Raw genomic sequence first — 21,798 nt, forward strand, 5'->3', positions numbered from 1 at the left:
CCTTACATTTTCATTTACAGTATTATCTATAAGACGATCAGATCATTTGGTTTAGGGTTCTGTTCTAATGAAGTGAGGTCTCTTTTCTTAGCCACAGGTAACTGCTAACTCCAGGCATTTCACAAAGGCAAAAAGACAATCCAAATATATGCCTGTACTAGCAAACCATTTTGAATACCCTGGTAATGACTGGTAGCTCAGAAGATTTATATGACTGACACATTATATTACACTTTAATCCTACCTTTCCACAGATGATGGAAAGATAAAAGTAGAAGCATTATGGTACCTAAAAAGACACTATTGGACCAGAGGCCAGGGGAAAAAAAGAGACTGACTACACCACACAACAGGTGTGTCCAAGAAGGTTGTCTATATCACTCAACAGATGTGTGTGTCCAAAGGGCTCTGGCTGTACATACAGCATATGTATGACCTTGGACAAGTGTCTTAAATTCATTGCCCCGAACAGCTTCATGGGCAAAGCCAGTATATTGTATCAGATACGTTCAAGTCTTTCTGAATCTAAATTCAATTCAAATCCACAAATTCTTAATTGACTTCACAAAATAAGGCATGTAAAACCCTTAACACAGTGGCTAGCATGCAGTAAGTATCTTATAAATGCTGTGGCTGTCATTGAAATAAAGAAGTTTCAGTTTATATGTGTTACATATAGCATATATTTAAATCTCTCTGGTGGGACTTTTTCTGTGGAAAAAAAAAAAAAATCACTTTAAAGTGCTATTCTAAAGCCAGGTGTGGTGGCTCCTACCTATAATCCCAGCACTTTGGGAGGCTGATGTGGGTGGATCACTTGAGGTCAGGAGTTTGAGACCAACCTGGCCAACATAGCGAAACCCCATCTCTGCCAAAAATACAAATTAGCTAGGTGTGGTAGCATGGGCCTGTAATCCCAGCTACTCAGGAGGCTGAGGCAGAAGAATCACTTGAACCCAGGAGGCAGAGGTTGCAGTGAGCTGAGATGGCGCCGCTGCACTCCAGCCTAGGCGAGGGACCAAAACTCTGTCTCAAAAATAAAAATAAAAAATAAAGTCCTATTCTACTCAGCATTGTTAATTCAAAGGAGCTCCCCCATAAAACAAAAAATTAAGTCCTGAATGAAAAGATATTATCCTCTCAAAATCAACTAGTTTTGTTTTGTTTAAAATTAGATTTTCTGTGAACTCTTGGCAGCACTCAGGAAGACGTCATGAGTGCTTTCAAGACTCATTTGCTCAGCACACATTTACTGACAATTGCTGTATGAAAGCTGCAGCTGCACCCCTGTAATCCCAACACTTTGGGAGGCTGAGGCAGGTGAATCACTTGAGGCCAGGAGTTTGAGACCAGCCTGGCCAATATGTCAAAACCCCGCCTCTACCAAAAAATACAAAAATTGGCCAGGCGTAGTGGCAAGCACCTGTAGTCCCGGCTGCTTTGTGAGCAGAGATCGTGCGACTGCACTCGAGCCTGGGCGACAGAGCAGGACTCCGTCTCAAAAAAAAAAAAGAAGAGAGAGAGAGAGAAAGGAAAGAAGGAAGGAAGGAAGGGAGGGAGGAAGGGAGGCACGGAGGGAGGGAAAGGAAAGAAAGAAAGAAAACTGCAGCTGGGGAAGCAAAGATCATCAAGACCCTGCCTCCAGGTCCAAACAAGTGGATGAGTGTCCCAGAAGTACCAACTGCTGAGGGATCTAATAAGAAAAAGATTATCCCGAAACCTCTAGAGCAAAGGTCTGAAGGTAGTGGGCCACAGATATTGTTTGCCCCACATGCTTTGTTTTTGTCTTTAACTGAATTAGGTTGCCAACATTTAGAAATCAGGAGGTTACACATAAATAAGGAGTTCTAGTTTCTTTTGAAAACTTGCAAGTGCCAGCAGTGTTCTGCCTGCATTCCCACTAAGCAACCACCTGCGCAGAATTTCTATTCCCATCACTCCCAACATGGGCTGAAAATCACTGGCTGCTTCCTTTGGCTCACTCCCTGGCTGCTGGGCTGCAGCAGCCCACTGTACCTGTGCACCTAAAGGAGCTTGTAGGAGCTTGGTCTCTGGAGCAGACTGCTGAGCTGCAACCCGGGCTCTGCCACACACCAGCCATGTCAGTATCTTAGGCAAGGAATTAATCTCTCTGGGCCTCAGTTTCTCATCTGCAAAACTAAGGTATTATTAATAATATCTACCTCACAGAGCTGGCATGAGCGTCAATGTGTTATTATCTGCAACGTACTCAGAGCTGCAGCTGATACAGGAACTGATACTGTAAGTATTAGATGTTACCTGATACTAAGTATTAGATGTTACCACCTTCAGGCCCCCGAAGGCATGAGAGTTTCACATTTCTATCCTTGAGTTTTATTTGTTATTTTTTGTCCCAAAATTTTAATATTCTGAAGTCATCTACTAAATTACTTTATGATCAAAAAGAAAATGGCACACAGTAGAAGCTACATAGATACAACTTAAGAATTACAAGGGCCATCAGGCACAAAGGGACAAATACACGATTCTACTGCATGAGATATCTAGGATAGGCAAATTCATAAAGACAAAGTAGAAAAGAGGTTAGAGGGACTGAGGGAAGGAGAAAGGGAAAGTACCAGTGTTTAATGGGTACAGAATTTTCCTTTGGGATGAAAAAGTTCTGGAGATGGATGGTGATACCGGCTGCACAACAATGTGAATGTACGTAATGCCACTGAATCGTACACTTACATTTTGGATTAAAACGTAAATTCTATGTTACATATATTTTATTACAGTTTTTTCTTAAAAAGAATTACTGTAGCCCACATAATTTTGTCTGCTGTTGTTTGCTAGAATTATACTGTTAATGATCCCAAAGACTTCCCCCAATGCACTATAAGTTCATGTTCTCAAAGGCCACATATGGCACATCCCATAATAGTTGGGAAACGCAGTATTAACTATTTTAACAGCTGCACAGCAGAACAGTGGGTTTTCTTTTCAATCTGGAGGTCTCATGGGAATGCATCTGTAGCAAATACAGAATGAGGCCAGTGGGATAGGCTTTTAATACCTGTCTACAGCAGTTGGGCTGTGCTTACTTCACCATAAAATGCTCCACACAGACTCCTCATTCTCTCTTTTCTCTCAACCAATATTCAAAATGGAAGGCTTCCTGCCAAGCACTATGTAACTGGCTGCCTTTGAACTGCGGGATGCTGCACAACACTGACAACAGGTTTGAATCATGCCTGTTCTATAACAGTATTCAAAATGCACACAGACACTAAGAGTCCCACTGGGCTATAAATCAACATACACAGGAGAACGTCCCAATCAGTGCACTATTTTTACATTTCTACATGCTGCCACTTTCTAAGTCATCTTTTTTTCTTTTTTAATTAATTTATTTAACTTTAAGTTCTAGGATACATGGGCAGAACATTGCAGGTTTGTTACATAGGCATACATGTGCTATGGTGGTTTGCTGCACCTATCAACCCATCATCTAGGTTTTAAGCCCTGAATGCATTAGGTATTTGTCCTAATGCTTTCCCTCCCTACATAAATATATATATGTTACCCAGACTGCTCATCTGCAAGACATCTGTCTCTCATTCAAAAATATATGTATGTAAAATACAAGCAAATTTACAGTTACTTTGAAAATTGCAATTAACCTGAGACACACACACACACAGAGAACAGGTATATCCAGTTTGCATTCACAGTCTTCCAAACTCAGAACCACTGCAAATACTTATTTCCTAACACTTACAGGGCCATCCCCTGTGAGTTTACTGTCTTAAGTCAGACAGAAGACACCTGGCTGTAAGGAGAAACTCCACTGCACTTGGGAATTTATTAAACTGATGCCTTTTTGGCATAAATGTTTAGCATAAAAGGTTCCTTAAAATACTACTGGTAATTCAAAGTGAGAGGATATATTTTATCTTATAAATATAACATTCTGAGTATCAATCCAAACTCAAGAACTACCTAGCAGCTTGACTTCCACTGTTGCCTAACAGTTAAGGTCCCAACTCCCCATGTGGCTGTATGTCCCATATAATAAACCCTCAAAACACTGATCATTCCCTTGTTAGGGCGCCAAAGAAGTGTTCCAAAAAGACTAAAAGGGAAAAGATCACAGGCAAAGTACACAGTTTATGCCTCTTTAAAATCAATGTGTACATTAAATAGCAATTACTTTTATACTCCTAGGATCAAACAGGAAGAAGATATATGTTTTTAAAACTCACTGAAAAACAGCCTCAGGCAAAACTGTCACCATCTAAGAAAAGGATTTCAATCCATAAGCCAGCAATGGAAGGAAATAAAAAAGAGTGGAGTAGATATTTCTTTGAAAATTTGGTCAAGCTGCATATAAACTAAAAAACAAATATTTATTAAACAGGGCAGAGGAAGTTACTGAATTAGGAGACAGAGACTGTGGGAGAGAGATCCAAGATGGCTGATCACTAGCAGCTCGGGATTGTAGCTCCCAGTGAAAACGCAAAGAACGAGAGGACGCCACACCTTCACATGAATTCTTGTTGCTCATGCACCAGGAGATTCCCAGCGGAGGAGCCCCACGGGTCGCCAGCGCGACTCTTGTGACTGGCGAGGCGGTTTTGCCGGCACCTCGGAGCGCTGGTTCTTGGTGCAGCATCAGAAAAGCACCATCAATCTTAACGCCGCTGATTTAGTCGACGCAGTGGGTTGCTCAGATTTTGGCGCTGAGGATCAATAAGTTGGACGTCCACTCAGAAACCCAATTACAAAGACGGTAATTATAAAGACCACAGATGGATAAATCTACAACGAAGGGAAGAAAACAGTCAAAAAAAGGCTGAGAATACCCAAGATCAGAATGCCTCTCCCTTAGCAGGGGATCCCAGTTCCTCATCAGCAACGAAACAAGGCTTGATGGAGCACGAGTGTGTTCCAATTACAGAAGCAGGCTTCAAAAGGTGGATAATAAGAAACTTCTGTGAATTAAAACAACTTGTTCTAACACAATATAAAGAAACTAAGAACTTTGAAAAAAGGTTTAACGAAATGTCAACAAGAATACAAAATTTAGAGAGGAATATAAGTGAATTGATGGAGCTGAAAAACACAATACGAGAACTACGTGAAGTATGCACAAGTTTTAACAGCCGAATTGATCAAGCAGAAGAAAGGATATCAGAGGTCAAAGACCAACTCAATGAAATAAAACTAGAAGACAAGATTAGAGAAAAAAGGTAAAAAGGAACGAGCAAAGTCTCCAAGAAATATGGGACTATGTGAAAGACCTAATTTACACTTGATAGGTGTACCTGAATGTGACGAAGAGATGAATCCAAGCTGGAAAATACGCTTCAGGAAATTATTCAGGAAAATTTTCCCAACTTAGTAAGGCAGGATAATATTCAACTGCAGGTAATACAGAGAACACCACAAAGATATTCCTCAAGAAGAGCAACTCCAAGGCACATAATTGTCAGATTCACCAGGGTTGAAATGAAGGAGAAAATACTAAGGGCAGCCAGAGAGAAAGGTCAGGGTATCCACAAAGGGAAGCCTATCAGACTTACAGCAGATCTCTCAGCAGAAACCCTACAAGCCAGAAGAGAGTGGGGACCAATATTCAACATCTATTAAAGAAAAGAACTTTCAACCAAGAATTTCACATCCAGCCAAACTAAGCTTCGTAAGTGAAGGAAAAATAAAGTTTTTTGTGAACAAGCAAGCACTCAGAGAATTCATCACCACCAGGCCTGATTTACAAGAGCTTCTGAAAGAACCACTACACATAGAAAGGAACAAACAGTATCAGCCTTTCTAAAAAATACCAAAAAGTAAAGAACATCAATATAATGAAGAATTTACATCAACTAATGGGCAAAATAGCCAGCTAATATTAAATGGCAGTATTAAACTCACATATATCATTATTAATTCTAAATTTAAATTGACTAAATTCCCCAATTCAAAGATAGACAGGCAATTCGGACAAAAAACTAAAACCCATCGGTATGCTGCATCCAGACCCATCTCACATTCAAGGATACACAAAGACTCAAAACAAGGGATGGAGAGAGATTTACCAACCAACCAGAGAGCAAAAATAAATAAATAAAAAGCAGAAGTTACAATTTTTGCCTCGGATAAAATAGTCTTTAAAGCAACAAAGATCAAAAGAAGCAAAGAAGGACATTATATAATGATGAAAGAATCAACGCAACAAGAAGAGTTAAAGATCCTAAATATATATGCACCCAATACAGGAATACCCAGACATACAAGACTTATAAAGAGACTTAGACTCCCACTCAATAATAGTGGGAGACTTCAACATTAATATTAGACAGATCAATGAGACAGAAAATTAACAACGATATCAAGGACTTGAACTCAGATCTGGAACAAGTAAACGTAATTAACATTTATAGAACTCTCCACTTTACACAAACTATACACTCTTATCAGTACCACATCATATCAACTTAGAAGTTTAAACGAAATATTGGTTGGCTCCTTGTTTGTTATTCTCTTCCCTCATTTTCTTTCATGTCTCCATTATTAAGGACAATTATAGGCATACCCATATTTAGACTGCATTCTAGCCCGGGCAACAAAGCAATACCCCCATTCTCTCTCCCTCTTCTTCTTTCTTCCTCTTCTTTATTCTTTTTCTTATTATTCTTTTTTTCAAAAAAAAGAAAAAAGAAAAAAAGAAGGAGACTGTGACTCCAGATCTTTGCTGTTAGGGTTGAATTATGTATCCCAAAATTCATGTTGAGGTCTGATATGGTTTAGCTGTGCATCCCCACCCAGACCTCATCTTGAATTGTACTCTCATAATTCCCATGTGTTGTGGGAGGGACTTGGTGGGAGATAACTGAATCATGGGGGTGGTTCCCCCATCCTGTTCTTGCAGTAGTACATAAGTCTCACAAGATCTGATGGTTTCATTAGGGGTTTCCGCTTTTGTGTCTTCCTCATTCTCTCTTTGCCTGCTGCAATCCATGTAAGACGAGACTTGATCCTCCTCACCTTCCACCATGATTGTAAGGCTTCCCTAGTTACATGAAAAAGTCCAGTTAAACCTCTTTCTTTCATAAATTGTCCAGTCTCAGATATGTCCTTATCAACAGCGGTGAAAATGGACTAATACAGTAAATTGGTGCCAGGAGTGAGGTGCAGCTGAAAAGTTACCCAAAATGTGGAAGCGACTTTGGAACTGAGTAACAGGCAGTGGTGGTTGGAACAGTTTGGAGGGGTCAGAAAAAGGAAAATGTGGGAAGGTTTGGCACTTCCTAGAGACTTGCTGAGTGGCTTTTACCAAAATGCTGATAATGATATAGACCCGGCTTCCCCAAACTATGGCCCGCGGGCTGCATGCGGCCCCCTGAGGCCATTTATCCGGGCCCCTGCCGCACTTCAGGAAGGGGCACCTCTTTCATTGGTGGTCAGTGAGAGGAGCACAGTATGTGGTGGCCCTCCAACGGTCTGAGGGACAGTGAACTGGCCCCCTGTGTAAAAAGTCTGGGGACGCCTGATACAGACAATGAAATCCAGGCTGAGGTCGTCTCAGATGGAAATGAGGAACTCGTTTGGAACTGGAGCAAAGGTGACTCTTGTTATGTTTTATTTTGCCCCTGCCCTAGAGACTTGTGGAACTGAATTTGAGAGAAATGATTTAGGATATCTGGAAGAAGAAATTTCTAAGCAGCAAAGCATTCTAGAGGTAACCTGGGTATTATTAAAGTCATTCAGTTTTATAAGGGAAGCAGAGCATATAAGTTCAAAAATTTGCAGCCTGACAATGCAATAGAAAATAAAATTCTATTTTCTGAGGAGAAGTCCAAGCCAGCTGTAGAAATTTGCATAATTAACAAGGAGCCAATGTTAATCCCCAACACCATGGGGAAAATGTTTCCAGGGCTTATTAGAGGTCTTCATAGCAGCAGCCCCTCCCATCACAGGCCCAGAGGAAAAAGTGGTTTTGTAGGCCGGGCCAAGGGTAGGCTGGGCCAGGGGTTGTGCTATGTGCAGCCTAGGGACTTGGTGCATCCAAGCCACTCCAGCCATAGCTGAAAGGGGCCAAAGCGGAGCTTGGGCCATGGCTTCAGAGGTATAAGACTCAAGCCTTGGCAGCTTCCACATGATGTTAAGCCTGCCAGTACACAGAAATCAAAAACTGAGGTTTGAGAATCTCCACCTAGATTTCAGAAGATGTATGGAAATGCCTGGAAGCCCAGGCAGAAGTTTGCTGTAGGGGTGGGGTCCTCATGGAGAACCTCTGCTAGGGCAGTGCGGAGGGAAATGTGGGGTTGGAGCCCCCACACAGAGTCCCTACTAGGGCACCGCCAAGTGGAGCTGTGAGAAGAAGGCCACCATCCTCCAGACCCCCAGAATGGTACATCCACTGACAGCTTAAACCATGCACCTAGAAAAGGTGTACACACTCAATGCCAGCCCGTGAATGCAGCCAAGAGGGAGGCTGTGCCCTGCAAAGCCGTAGGGGTAGAGCTGCCCAAAACCGTGGAAACTCACCTCTTGCATCACCATGACCTGGATGTGAGACATGACGTCAAAGTAGATCATTTTGGAGCTTTAAAATTTGGATCTGTAGCCCCTTTGTCTTGGTCAATTTCTCCCATTTGGAAAGGCTGTATTGGACGGAAGGGACTTGCCTTGTCTCAGATAAGACTTTGGATTGTGGACTTCTGAGTTACTGCTGAAAATTAAGACTTTGGGGGACTGCTGGGAAGGCAATGATTGGTTTTGAAATGTGAGGACGTGAGATTTAGAGAGGTAGGTAGCAGAATGATATGTTTTGGATCTGTGTCCCCACCCAAATCTCATCTTGAATTGTACTCCCATAATTCTCACATGTTGTGGGAGGGATTCAGTGGGAGATAACTGAATCATGGGGGTGGTTTCTCCCATACTATTCTTTTTTTTTTTTTTTTTTTTTTTTGAGACGGAGTTTCGCTCTTGTTACCCAGGCTGGAGTGCAATGGCGCGATCTCGGCTCACCGCAACCTCCACCTCCTGGGTTCAGGCAATTCTCCTGCCTCAGCCTCCTGAGTAGCTGGGATTACAGGCACACGCCACCATGCCCAGCTAATTTTTTTGTATTTTTAGTAGAAACGGGGTTTCACCATGTTGACCAGGATGGTCTCGATCTCTTGACCTCGTGATCCACCCGCCTCAGCCTCCCAAAGTGCTGGGATTACAGGCTTGAGCCACCGCGCCCGGCCCACACTATTCTTGTGGTAGTAAGTCTGACAAGATCTGGTGGTTTTATTAGGACTTTCGGCTTTTGTGTCTTCCTCCTTCTCTGCCATCCACGTAAGACGGGACTTGCTCCACCTTGTCTTCTGCCATGATTGTGAGGCTTCCCCAGCCATGTAGAACTGTAAGTCCAATTAAACCTCTTTCTTTTGTAAATTGCTCAGTCTCGGATACATCTTTATGAGCAGCGTGAAAACAGACTAACACAAAGTCTTAACATCCAGTACCTCAGAATATGACCTTATTTAGAGACAGACTCTTTATACAGAGGTAATCAAGTTAAAATGAAGTCATTAGGGTGGGCCCTAATCCAATTTAACTAGTGTCTTTTTAAAAAGGAGAAATTTAGACATAGGCACAGAGAGAAGATGACATGAAGAGACAGAGGGAGAAAATGGCCCTCTACAAGTCAAGGAACAAGGCCCAGGACAGATCCCTCCCAGAGCCTAGGAAAGAACTGGCTCTGCCAACAACTTGATCAGGGACTTCAGCCTCTATTTAATTCCGAGACAATACATTTCTATTGTTCAAGCCATCTACTTTCTGGTATTTGGTTACAGCCACCCTAGCAGCTAATACAGATGCTTACCAATTATGACCTCAGACAGCACAACCCAGTCCTCAGGTGCCTCTCCTATCAAGAGGACACAAGACAGTATTCATACATCTCCTGCAAATCTACAACTGGGGATACAAACTGTCACACTGTGTCAGGCACATTGGGGTTACAGGAGAAATCTAAAAGTCTCTCTACCCTCTCCTGCAAAGATCTTACCCGCTAACCAGCATGGGGAACACATAATGCACTGTGCAATTACCACACTGCTATAAATCAAGTATAAGCATATATAAAACAAAAATATCAAGCTCTGTGCATTATCAGTCAACAACAACAAAAGCATAGCCAAGTTTTAAGATAGGACTCTTTCCCAGGACAGATGGCAGGCCTATTATAAACACTCTGATGTTCTGTGAAGTTTGAGTACATCAGGATGTGTGATCCTCTGTGTCTCAGCCTCTCGAGACACAATTTTACTGCAGGAATATGACGTAACTGTCCTGGTTAGTGCACCAAACATAATACAATATGCCTTCAATATGTCAGCTGTTTCATCTTCCCTAAATACATAATTGATTTTCAACATTTTATGCTCCAATTATTGTCCAAAAGCAGAATGGGACAAGTTCATATTTCAAATGCTCCTTGCTTAAAAGTACAAAAAGAATGACCGGAACAATTAATGAATTGTCTTAATTTTTCTTGGAAGAGTCATTTGCTTATGACCTTCTCCAATTTCTCCATCACTAACATACATGCCCCTAATATATCAAAAAGGATACAGAATTTATATATCCTGGCTAAAACACAGAGCTACATAAATACCATGCAAAACTACCAACAAGAAGATAATTTTTCTTTATTTGAAACAGTGAAAGAGTAGCCTCCTACATCCCCCCAACAGAAACAGAATTAGGACCAATGTCAAACAAAAATTAAAAGCTTAAACTTCCCTTTTTTAAAAAAAAAATAGAGCTTTATATTTAGGTCATTTTATTTTTAACCACAGCCTCCTAAATGACCTGAATATCCCAACATCCACTCTAAGTGACAAGTTTTGTAATGCCTCTGAATAATTTAGTTGGGAAAATTTGTTTTACTCATTGTTGAATAAAAATGTTACTTCAGAAATTGACAAGTTAATTGCCCACAAAAATTTTTGGTCTCAGTATCTTTCACTCCTATTATGAAAAAACTGCATGAGAGAAAGCACAACTTTAAAACTGGGTCTCTTGTGTGGTGGAGACTTTAACCGCCACAATAGAGAGGGGCAGTTTCTGTCTACATCAAGTCTTCTATCACCATCTCAAAAAAAAAAAAAAAAAAGAAGAAGAAGAAGAAGGAAGAAGAAGTACTAAGGTATTTTAAGGTTCCAGAGGCACGTGTTTGAATTCAGGTTCGGAAAGACATTGCTGTTGGCACAATCATGTACAGTGACTTTCTTAGGGCACGGAGTGAATAATACATGCCAGAATATTTTACGTTGACTTCTACTAAAATAGACACAGCAGCAGCATTGGCCTCAGCAACAATAAGGTTAGGGTTTGTTGTTGTTGTTTGTTTTTAATCCAACTTCACTTTTACAAAAGCTGGTATCTCAAGTAAAAGAAAATAATTTATTCTGAATAATGCTGGCTTTAGAAAACACAAGACCATTTATGATTGGGGCCCAGGGGTGGGATAGGGTCTGCCTGGTTCCTGTTTCGTTCTATGAGGACAGCACCCCTCTAGCTTACCATCTGGGCTCCTCTTCTGGCCTGTCACTCATCCCCTTCCTAGAAGTTCTAGTGACTTTTCTAATCTGGGAAGTTTAGGAACAGGGACTGGGGATGGGCCCCAGGCCTTCCCTCCTCCTCCTTCTTGGGGGCTGAGCTACTCTCTGGAAGCACATGTTTAAGTCTGGTAAGCCTTCTGATCCCACATGGGAAGCCTTGATGGCCCAACACTGCCAGGAAGCAGGAGGGCAAGGCTGTCTCTACTGTGGAATTCAGGAGTGGGATGCGTATTGTTGGCACATATAAAAATCATTTATTAAAAAATTTAAGTCAAAGTCTCTGATATTAGTTCTATCATCTTAAAAAGGTGTAATTTGGCCAGGCATGGTGGTATGCACCTGTGGTCCCAGCTACTCAGGAGGATAAGGAGGGAAGATGGCTTGAGGCCAGGAGCTTGAGTTTGAGGCTTCTAGTGAGCTATGATCTTGCCACCATACTCCAGCTAAAAAAATTCTAAGGTATAATTTTTTTTTTTTTTTTTTTTTTTTTTTTTTTTTGAGACAGAGTTTCGCTCTTGTTAACCCAGGCTGGAGTGCAATGGCACGATCTTGGCTCACCGCAACCTCCGCCTCCTGGGTTCAGGCAATTCTCCTGCCTCAGCCTCCTGAGTAGCTGGGATTACAGGCACACGCCACCATGCCCAGCTAATTTTTTGTATTTTTAGTAGAGACGGGGTTTCACCATGTTGACCAGGCTGGTCTCGATCTCTTGACCTCGTGATCCACCCGCCTCGGCCTCCCAAAGTGCTGGGATTACAGGCTTGAGCCACCGCGCCCGGCCCTCTAAGGTATAATTTGAATTCCATATGTTTTCTTTCTCCTTGTCGCTCCAAACTGGTTCAGAATTCAGAGAGAGAAAGCTGACATATCATTTATTGCCTGCCACCCCCATCAGATCCCAAGAATCCAAACACCGAGTGTTTCCTCTTTAAGGAGTAGAATTTGAGATCTTACGAACTTCAAAAAGTTTTTGTTTTTTTGTTTTTTTACTTTCAAGTAATCTATGAGAAAACAGGAAGAAAGAGAAAAACCAGAACAATTCTAATACCCAAAACAATGACTTTTTTTCATTTCATTTAAAACTTCCAAGGACTCACCAATATCATTATTATGGCCATTTCTCAACGTATTCCAGCTCAAGCACTTATTAGTAATAGTTAAGTGAACTTGTCCATGTCATTCACTCTCACCTGTAAAATGGGGATAGTGATATCCTTACCTCATGGGTGTGACTTACAGAGTGAATGAAAACTGTAGGATTAAAGCAACTATTGTACGTAAAGCCCTGGAACACTCATGGAGGTAATATTAAATAGCATCACCTTCCATCCTCAGCTCTTCACAATGAACTCATTCAACGCCAGCCTGGGCGACAAAGAAAGACCCTGTCTCAAAACAAAAACCAAAGCAAAGAAAAAAACCAAAATCGATACATTCAGAATCATAATGGTCTTTAGGAGATTATTCCAATAAACCTATCCTTCATTTTTAGATGAGGAAATTAAGATCCAGTGTGAATAAGTGATCTGCCTGAGGTCATTCAGATAAAAATTTGTAAAGCCCTTCATTCATTTCTCTAAGCACATAGTTCTGAATGTAGTCTCCCATCCACATCCTTGAAATAGGATTTGGTAGATTAGACTCTGTAAACTAGAGCCACATGTCAGTATTAAATCTTTCTTTACTGTACAAACAATGTGAGGCAGACCCCCAGGGTTTGCAGGCACGCCTGCCACAGCCAGAGCCACCCCTGGATGTGCCCACAGCCTTCACTTCAAGAGTGAGGAGGGCGTGCTAGCATTCTCCCAATGAGTAATGCACCTAGAATCTGCATAACTTTTCCCTGATTCACTCTTTTAGTGAGGCTACTTTTCTCAGACTCCTAGCAATCCCAAATTGTGATTTTATCCGTTTCCCATTTTATTCCTGTCACTTCTAAGTATTTGCCAACTATCATAATTGCTCAGTTTTCCCCTATCTAAGCAACAAATGCATCAACTAATTCGTTATGAAAGTGACTAAGTCTTTTTCATGTAAAATTAAGGATAAGAATCTTAGTACTAATGTTCTCTGAATGATAGTAAACTATCATTTAAGAAAATTCCTGGGGGCTGAATAATACCAGACTAGTTCCCTATATAGCTCATCTTTCAAGGAAGTTACTGAGGTATGAAAAGCATGCACCAATAGTCCATATTTGCTATTTGGTTCTTTAGTATCTGGCTCACCTATTTCCAGATCTTTTCTCTCTTGTTGTGAAATCTTTCTGCTGAAAATGCTCCAATAACACTTAAATATTTCACTTGCGGATAATTCATAAAATGCCATCATTGCTGAAAGGTTGTCAATTTCTACCGTCTTTCCAGTACTAGGTACACAGATTTTTTAATTTGTTTTTTAAGTTATTGCTAACTTTTTGAGAAGGTACAGTGGATTATGTCAATATGTGTATAAAAGGTGTGGTGATCAAATCAGGATAATTAACATATGTATCACCTCAAACATTTATCATTTCTTTATGTTGGGGATATTAAAACTCTACTCTTCCAGTTATCTGAAAATATAGAATGAATTACTGTTAATTGTCATCACCCTAGATTACTATACGGCACTAGGACTTACTCCTCCTATCTAGCTGTGATTTTGAATCTGTTAACTAACCTCTAGCTAACACCACCCCTCCTCCAACACTTCCCAGCCTCTAGTAACCACTATGCTACTCTCTACTTCCGTGAGATTAACGTTTTTAGTTTTCACATAGGAGTGAAAACATGGTATTTATCTTTCCGTGCCTGGCTTTTCTTACTTGACATAGTGTCCTCCAAGTTCATCCATGTTACCTCAAATAACCAAATGTCTTTTTTATGGCCAAATAGTATTCCATTGTGTATTCTATTCTATTCATCTGCTGATGGACGCTTAAGTTGATTACATATCTTGACTACTTTGAACACGGCTACAATAAACATGGGAATGCAGATATGTCTTCAACATAGTGATTTCCTCTCCTTTGAATATATACTCAGTAGTGAGGTTGCTAAGCCATATAGTAGCTCTATTTTTGGTTTTTTTGAGGCACCTTCATATTGTTTTCCATAATGGTTGTTAAGTACATAGTTTTTTTCTTAGTTTATTTTTATTTTTTTTTATGGGCTCATATCTAACCAAAGTACATTGTTTTAAACACTCTCAAGTGAAAATGAAGCTTTGAGCAATCCATCATTTATTTTTCAACCTGCTCTTAAGTTATTCAGGAAGGGATACAGGTAGTTTGAATTCTGTATGTCTGAAATTGCCACCTTTTTTCAGTAGCAAAGTCCAGTCCCCAAGATCAATAGAAAACTATGAATGATTAGCTTATTCCAACCATCATCCCAGATAAATTTAAATTCATATTCATTACCATTTGTTAATCTAGGTGGTTTCTGATGATGCAAGACCAATGAATTCTGCCTTGGGAGTCCTGCTACAAGACTTTCTCCAGTTGAGCAGAGGACAGTTTAATAGATCAACCGAATAATTTGTCTCTAAGATGTATTCAATTAAAGAATTTGTCCCTGAATATTTGTACTCAGACATACTAAAACCAAAAGCCAAAACATCATATTAGTTAACAGAAAATTATTTGATATATGCAGTAAAAGAAAATTAAAAGCATTATTTCCCAATCAATCACACCCCACCACATACATTCAGACAAGTACAAGTCTAACATATCACGACAAACTCCTCTCATGGTCTCGCACTTTGCTTTACATTTGTTTTTCCAGTAAGATTCAACATTTTGGGTATGCACACCAAAAGGCAACACGAAATGAACATTGAATCATTATGGTTAACCTGAGCATGGCAGAAACCAGGGAAAGGCTGAATATTATTACATGCAGCCCATGAATAGCAGCAAACCTATGCATTACAAAATAGGCAGCAACGTTTTGGCAGAATTGTTGCCAACAATTTCCAAATAACCAATAGCTTGTTGATGGGTTGTACCAAAAGCCCATATTTCCCTCTGTGGAGCACAGCTGTGATATCTGATTTTATGAGTACAGGACTCATCAATTGCAAGTGATGACCTGGACTACAAAGCTGTATCAGACGCAACTCAAAGTAATGCTTGCATAGTTTGTAATAGCAATTGCATAATAGATACTGATCACAGCAATGAGCTGAAATTCCAGTAACAACAGTAACTACTTGAAATATAAATTTTCTCAAAAATAAAACCACTCAAAAAATTTGAATTTGATCCACAGGGGTAAATTTTTCAATTAATCCAGTTTAACTTGATAATCTCTCTTCACGTGACATTTTAGGTCCAGAAACAGGTAAAGGATTGACAATCTCAGAAAATGTGAATTTGTGAAGAAACTAAGATTAATTTATTAGCAAATATTCCACAATAACGAGGGCAAGCACCCTACTATAGGCTCCACGCCTGCCCCGTCACGTTTTCAGCCACCTCCACCCTGGTCTCTTTGGGAGCCCTCCTCACTACCCATCTATCCACCCACAGCTCTTGTCCACATTAAGTCCAGGGATTTCATCTCATCTCCACGTTTTCACTTCTGAAAGACTAACTTGGCCTCCTTACCATTCCATTCAGGAATACAGTTACACATCACTTATCAATGAAGATACGTTCTGAGAATTGTGTCAGGAGATTTTGTCATGTGAACATCACAGAGTGTACTTACACAAACTTAGATGGGATCGCCTACTCCACACCTAGGCTCTGTGGTAGAGACTGTTGCTCCTCAGATACAAACCCATACAGCATGGTACTGTAGTGAATACTGCAGGCAACTATAGAACAGTAAGTACTTATATATCTAACATAGTTAGATACTAAATGCTTATACTATATCTAAACATATCTGAACACAGAAAGGGGACAGTAAAAACACAGTATAAAAGATAAAAAATGGTACACCTGCATAGGGCAGCTCCATTATAAATGTATGGGACCCCCATTTTATATGTAGTCTATCACTGACCTAAACATATATGGTACATGACCATAGTCAAAACACAATACCTTTCAAATTTAAAAGCAATTCTGCATACCTGTGTATGAACTATATTTTCCCCCTATTCTAGAGTGCACAGCATTATCAGTTATGAGGAAGTGATTTAAAAATTCTAATAGGGACACTTTAATCCTTAGGAGTTTGATTTGTGATACCTCACCAACATTTTTAGACAGATGGCCAAGGAATGGCTTTCTGGTTTACTCCCCAAACATCCTACACTCAATCTGTCCAACAATTTACCTTTCTGTCAATATCTCATCCACATATCACTCCAAAGAAACAATAAACTCTCCTTCAAAAAATGCTATCTTTCTCCTCTTCTAGATTAGAAAGATGTCTAAACTCTTCCAGATTAATAGAAGAGTTTACTAGTAATCTAGGAGAGTTTAGACATCTTCTTTCTAAATCAGATGTCTTAAAAGAGAGTGAAAGACGATCTTTACAGGTATAGAATGAAAATACTGAAATTTCTAGTCATGTTTACTTGTCTCATTATTTGTTTCTGTATATTTTATAATGGAAATAGCTTAAGTAAACAGTGTGTAATTATAAATTTACAAATGTTGCAGGTGTAAGCAAAAAGTATTTTACTGAAAGGATTATAAAGTGAAAAACATTTAAAGACTACCGGACCAAACAATAACACTTTCTTCTAATATACTTTTCTTGGTCCTGTGTGAACAATTCTTACTAAAAGTTTGTATTCTAGTTGTTTGGCTTATAAAATATTGTGTATTAATATAATGTTCAGATGGTAACATAACATTTTTTTTTTTTTTTGAGACTAAATCTTGCTCTCTTGCCCAGGTTCAAGTGATTCTCCTGCGTCAGTCTCCCAAGTAGCTGGGATTACAGGCATGCACCACCATGCCTGGCTAATTTTTGTATTTTTATTAGAGACGAGGGTTCCACCATGTTAGCCAGGGCTGGTCTCGAACTCCTGGGCTCAAGAAATCCACTGGCCTTGGCCTCCCAAAGTGTTGAGATTACAGGTGTAAGCCACCACACCTGGCCATAACATTTTTATTACTAAAAATCAGACTTCAGTTGGCTTTCCCACATCTTGAATTACATTTTCTGATTCAGGTCTAGTCTTAAAGATATCTCTATAGTTTAGTTTAAAAAAAATTTTGGCCTTTACTTCAAAACCAAGTGAGAAATCAAATAACCTAAAAAATAAATGACATTCAAGGCAAATTTTCTTTTTAGTTTTGTTTTTTGTAGCGGTTTCAGAATAGACAAGGCAAATTTTCAAACACTTATAGCACTTAGATGGTACAGGCACTGTTGTAAGTTCTTTTTCATTTAATCCTCATAACAAAATTATAAAATTATATCATAAAATTATATTTTTAATAAAATGAATTATAAAAACTAGTATTAATAGATACAGAAATTTTACTTTTTTTGAGACAGGGTCTTACTCTGTCACCCAGATTAGAGTGCAGTCGTGTGATCTCAGCTCACTGCAATCTCTGCCTCCTAGACTCAAATAATCCTCCCACCTCAGCCTCACAAGTAGCTTGGACTGTAGGCTCAAGCCACCATATCCAGCTAATTTTTGTTATCGTTTGTAGGATGGCGTTTCACCATGTTGCCTAGGCTGCTCTTGAACTCCAGAGGTCAAGTGATCCACCACCTCAGCCTCCCAAAGTGCTGGGATTATAGGCGTAAGCCATGGCGCCTGGCCTTTAGTTTTACTGAAACCTCCTCTAAAACCATGGCCAATATTATTTTCAATGAAGAGGTTCTGAAGGGAAAAGATTATCGTCTGTGACTTCCACTTTCTTCCTCTACCTATTGCCAAGGAACCCAACTGATTAACTTTGCAGCCTTGGGCAGACAATTTAACCTCTGTGGTTTAGAGTCCTAATCCGCATTAAGGTCATTTGTTAGAGTACCTACTACAAGCCAGGCACTGTTTTTTGGCTAAAGGATATGGCAGTGAATAAAAGACACAATCCTGTTCCCAAGCAGCCTGTTAGGCAATTCCAAGAAGACACAGAAGGTAACTAGTCATTATAAGGTTACTCATTACTATTTCCTAAAACAAAGGGCTACTTCTGTTATCATTACCTTAGTCCTATTTTCACTGCAAGGCAAAATCCATCTAGCTCCTGTTTCTTAGCTGGTGAAAAGGGGGAGAAAAGGAGACAGTAAAACGATCAATCTGAATTTGGCACCAGTGAGCACATACACCCTCTACTTTTCCTTGAAATGAACTGTGTAAAGCTCTATAGATCCAGCCAGCCACGGGAGTAAAAACCTATCACAGCCAGGAACAAGGTTCTGCGAACGACTGATGGATAGCATCCCACAGCACTCTGGATCCTCCCAACACTGTTGAGAGATGCTGGTGAAGGTCTAAGGAGGTTACAGCTGACATACTGCTGCATGTCTGACAGCTGCAAGATTCAACTGCAGTGCAACTTAATCCCTAATGATGTCGCTTCTAGGCTGCCCTTATAAGACCTGCCATGAGACATCTTTCTATGTATTCAAAATTATTATATAATCACAGACCACGCTGTCCATGGTCACCACTATTACACAGAAAGCACTGCTCAGGCAACCTGGTTTTAGCACAGATTTTAGAACCACCAGCAAGAGAATAAAAGAATCCTGCTGAATCCAAAATAAACACATGAAGATAACAGGAACTCTCAAGAGCAAATTCCCCTCCTCAGCAGCTCACAAACACCTCACTAAACCTAAATATCTGAGAAAAACCCACATCTGCACCCAAAGGATCACAAATATCATTGGCCATGCCTTAGGAGTTACAGGTTACAACCTCAAAATCTTTGTGAAGGAGTCGGGTAAAATCTATTTCCTCATGTATGCATTTCATACCCTTCTGCTAAAAAGAATGAAAATCTGTGGCAAAATATTTGCAGTTTGCTGATAATCTACAAAGCCAGGTAGTTGGCCATGATTTACCCTCACCCTTGGTATTTGTGCTGTCAGCATTAGAAAAATACTGAATCCTCCTCACCGCCTCCTCCTCCCTGTATTCATGCACCTAAATTCACAGTCAGCTTGCTGACTTCAGACTCAGTGGGCAGCCTGAGTCCCCTTGGGCAGCTGAGCAGGAAGGAAGGGCATTCAGGAAGAAGATGAGAAGGGGCACCCAGGCTGAGTTCATGTCCACCCTGTCCATACTGCCAACCCCTTGGGCCCCAGGTCCTGATCTGGGAAGAATCTTCGGCTGACAAGACTGTCTTTGGATAACACAGGCACACCCCACACTGGGCTCTCCCACTTCTGATTCTCCATAACCTCCAGCCCCTTTCTGAGAACAAGCTGGTGTTACTTGGACTTTTCACCACTTCCATGACAATGCAGACCCAGTCTGGACACTGGAGGATGGTCCTGTCCATCTGACTTCTCATTCCTTTGGTCTTGCTGCTCCTCTATCCCCAACCCTCCTCTTGTCACCCAGCATTTCCCCATCCCAGGTCCTCCCTCCATCAACAACCCCTCTCTCTTCCCCCATAGTCTCTGGAACCTTCTATCCACTGTTCAATTCCCTAACAGTTACAAGCAAGGGCTTTGGAGTGTGGGGATCTGGTTGAGCCCAACCTCTACCATTTCTGGATGAATGACCTTGGGCAAGTTGCCTAATCCCTTTAAACCTGAGATTCCTCATCTGTACAGCAGAGCTTACCTCATCTCTGAAAGTGAGGATTAAATGAAAATACACGTAAAGCACTTAGCAAAATCCCCAGCATACATTCAAATATTTAACAAGTACCCACTTTGCACCAGGAAAGGGTTTCATAAATGGTAGTGATTATCACTCCCTCCCTCCACCAGTTTTTTATTTTTCATTGTGGTAAAACAGACATAAAATTTATCGTTTTAACCATTTTCAAGTATATAGTTCAGTAGCACTAAGCACATTCTTCTGCAACCATCAGCACCATCCATGAAAGTTTTTCATCTTCCCCAACTGAAACTCTGTACCCATTAAACACTAACTCCCCATCTCCACTTTTTTTTTTTTTTTTTTGAGACAGAGTCTCACTCTGTCACTCAGGCATAGTATCAGCTTACTGCAACCTCTGCCTCCCAGGTTCAAGTGAGTCTCCCACCTCAGCCTCCCGAGTAGTTGGGATTACAGGTGTGTACCACCACAACAGGCTAATTTTTTTGTATTTTTAGTAGAAACAGGGTTTCACTACATTGTCCAGACTGATCTCGAACTCCTGACCTTGTGATCCACCTGCCTCAGCCTCCCTCCCTAAGTGCAGGGACTACAGGCGTGAGCCACCATGCCCGGCCCATCTCTGCTTTTGACAGGGCTTCTCTCCTCTGGAGGCACTGGCTCACCAGTGGCTCTGGGCAGGTGGAAAGAGTAGACATTCTACAGCCCATCTCTCTTCCAACCTCATGTAAAGATTCATCCCTCTTTGAGTCATAGTCGCAGTTATACGATGCTCTACCCCAATCCTTAGCCATCACCTACCTATTTTTGATAACTTCACATGCACCAGGAAAACGGGGCAATGGGCCTTCGCTCACAATGATCTGTTCCGCTCTTCCTCCCAAGAGACGTTCCTGCCCAGTAGTCAGCTCCTATAGGAACAAGAGCAAAGGGGACAACCTGGGTTAGAAGCTCCACTCCATCGTTTATTAACTGCATGACCTTGAGCAATTACTTGACCTCTCTGGGCCTCTGGTACCTCACCTGTAAATGGCGACCTATTTGTGGGGTTGTGTTGCAGGAAAAGTCCAAAGCACTTAGGCCAGTGCCCAGCAGAGAGTCAGTGACAGCAGATGTTCTCATTATGCCTGCACTTGAGCTCTGATCCCTGGCTCTTGACACTGGCCAGCCATTCCCAGGGTCACACCTCACAGTCAAAAGCCATATTTCCATGATCTTGCTTCAAGACCACAGCCTCCTATCCTTGCGGCTCGCACACCTCCTCCTTCTCGGATGGTCCTTGAATATGTCCCCTTCTTTGTTCCCACAGTGTGGACCCCATCAACAATCACCCCCTTGCCAGCACCTTCAATTCTCCACAACCCTCTTCTTTAGCCACACCCAAGGGAACCAATAACAGAACTCAGCTTGTCCTCACCTATACCCTGGACCCCAAAGACCACAGAAATTGCATCACTGTGCAGAAAGATGCCACAGCACTTAAATTCTCTAACCCAAAAGACCTTTA

At 40.9% G+C, this 21,798-nt stretch overlaps 1 protein-coding gene across 6 annotated transcripts in view; it reads right to left on the minus strand.

The window, feature by feature from the left end:
* TANC1 (tetratricopeptide repeat, ankyrin repeat and coiled-coil containing 1) overlaps positions 1–21,798 on the minus strand; it is a 277,351-nt gene that overhangs the window by 223,916 nt on the left and 31,637 nt on the right. For all 6 annotated transcript variants that reach the window (XR_012517747.1, XM_010329951.3, XM_074399627.1 and 3 more), the window contains exon 2: positions 21,093–21,202. The gene's annotated coding sequence lies outside the window, so the exon portion shown is untranslated. The remainder of the gene's footprint in view (positions 1–21,092; positions 21,203–21,798) is intronic.

Source organism: Saimiri boliviensis, chromosome 5 (genome assembly GCF_048565385.1).
Source record: "Saimiri boliviensis isolate mSaiBol1 chromosome 5, mSaiBol1.pri, whole genome shotgun sequence".
NCBI lineage: Eukaryota > Metazoa > Chordata > Mammalia > Primates > Cebidae > Saimiri > Saimiri boliviensis.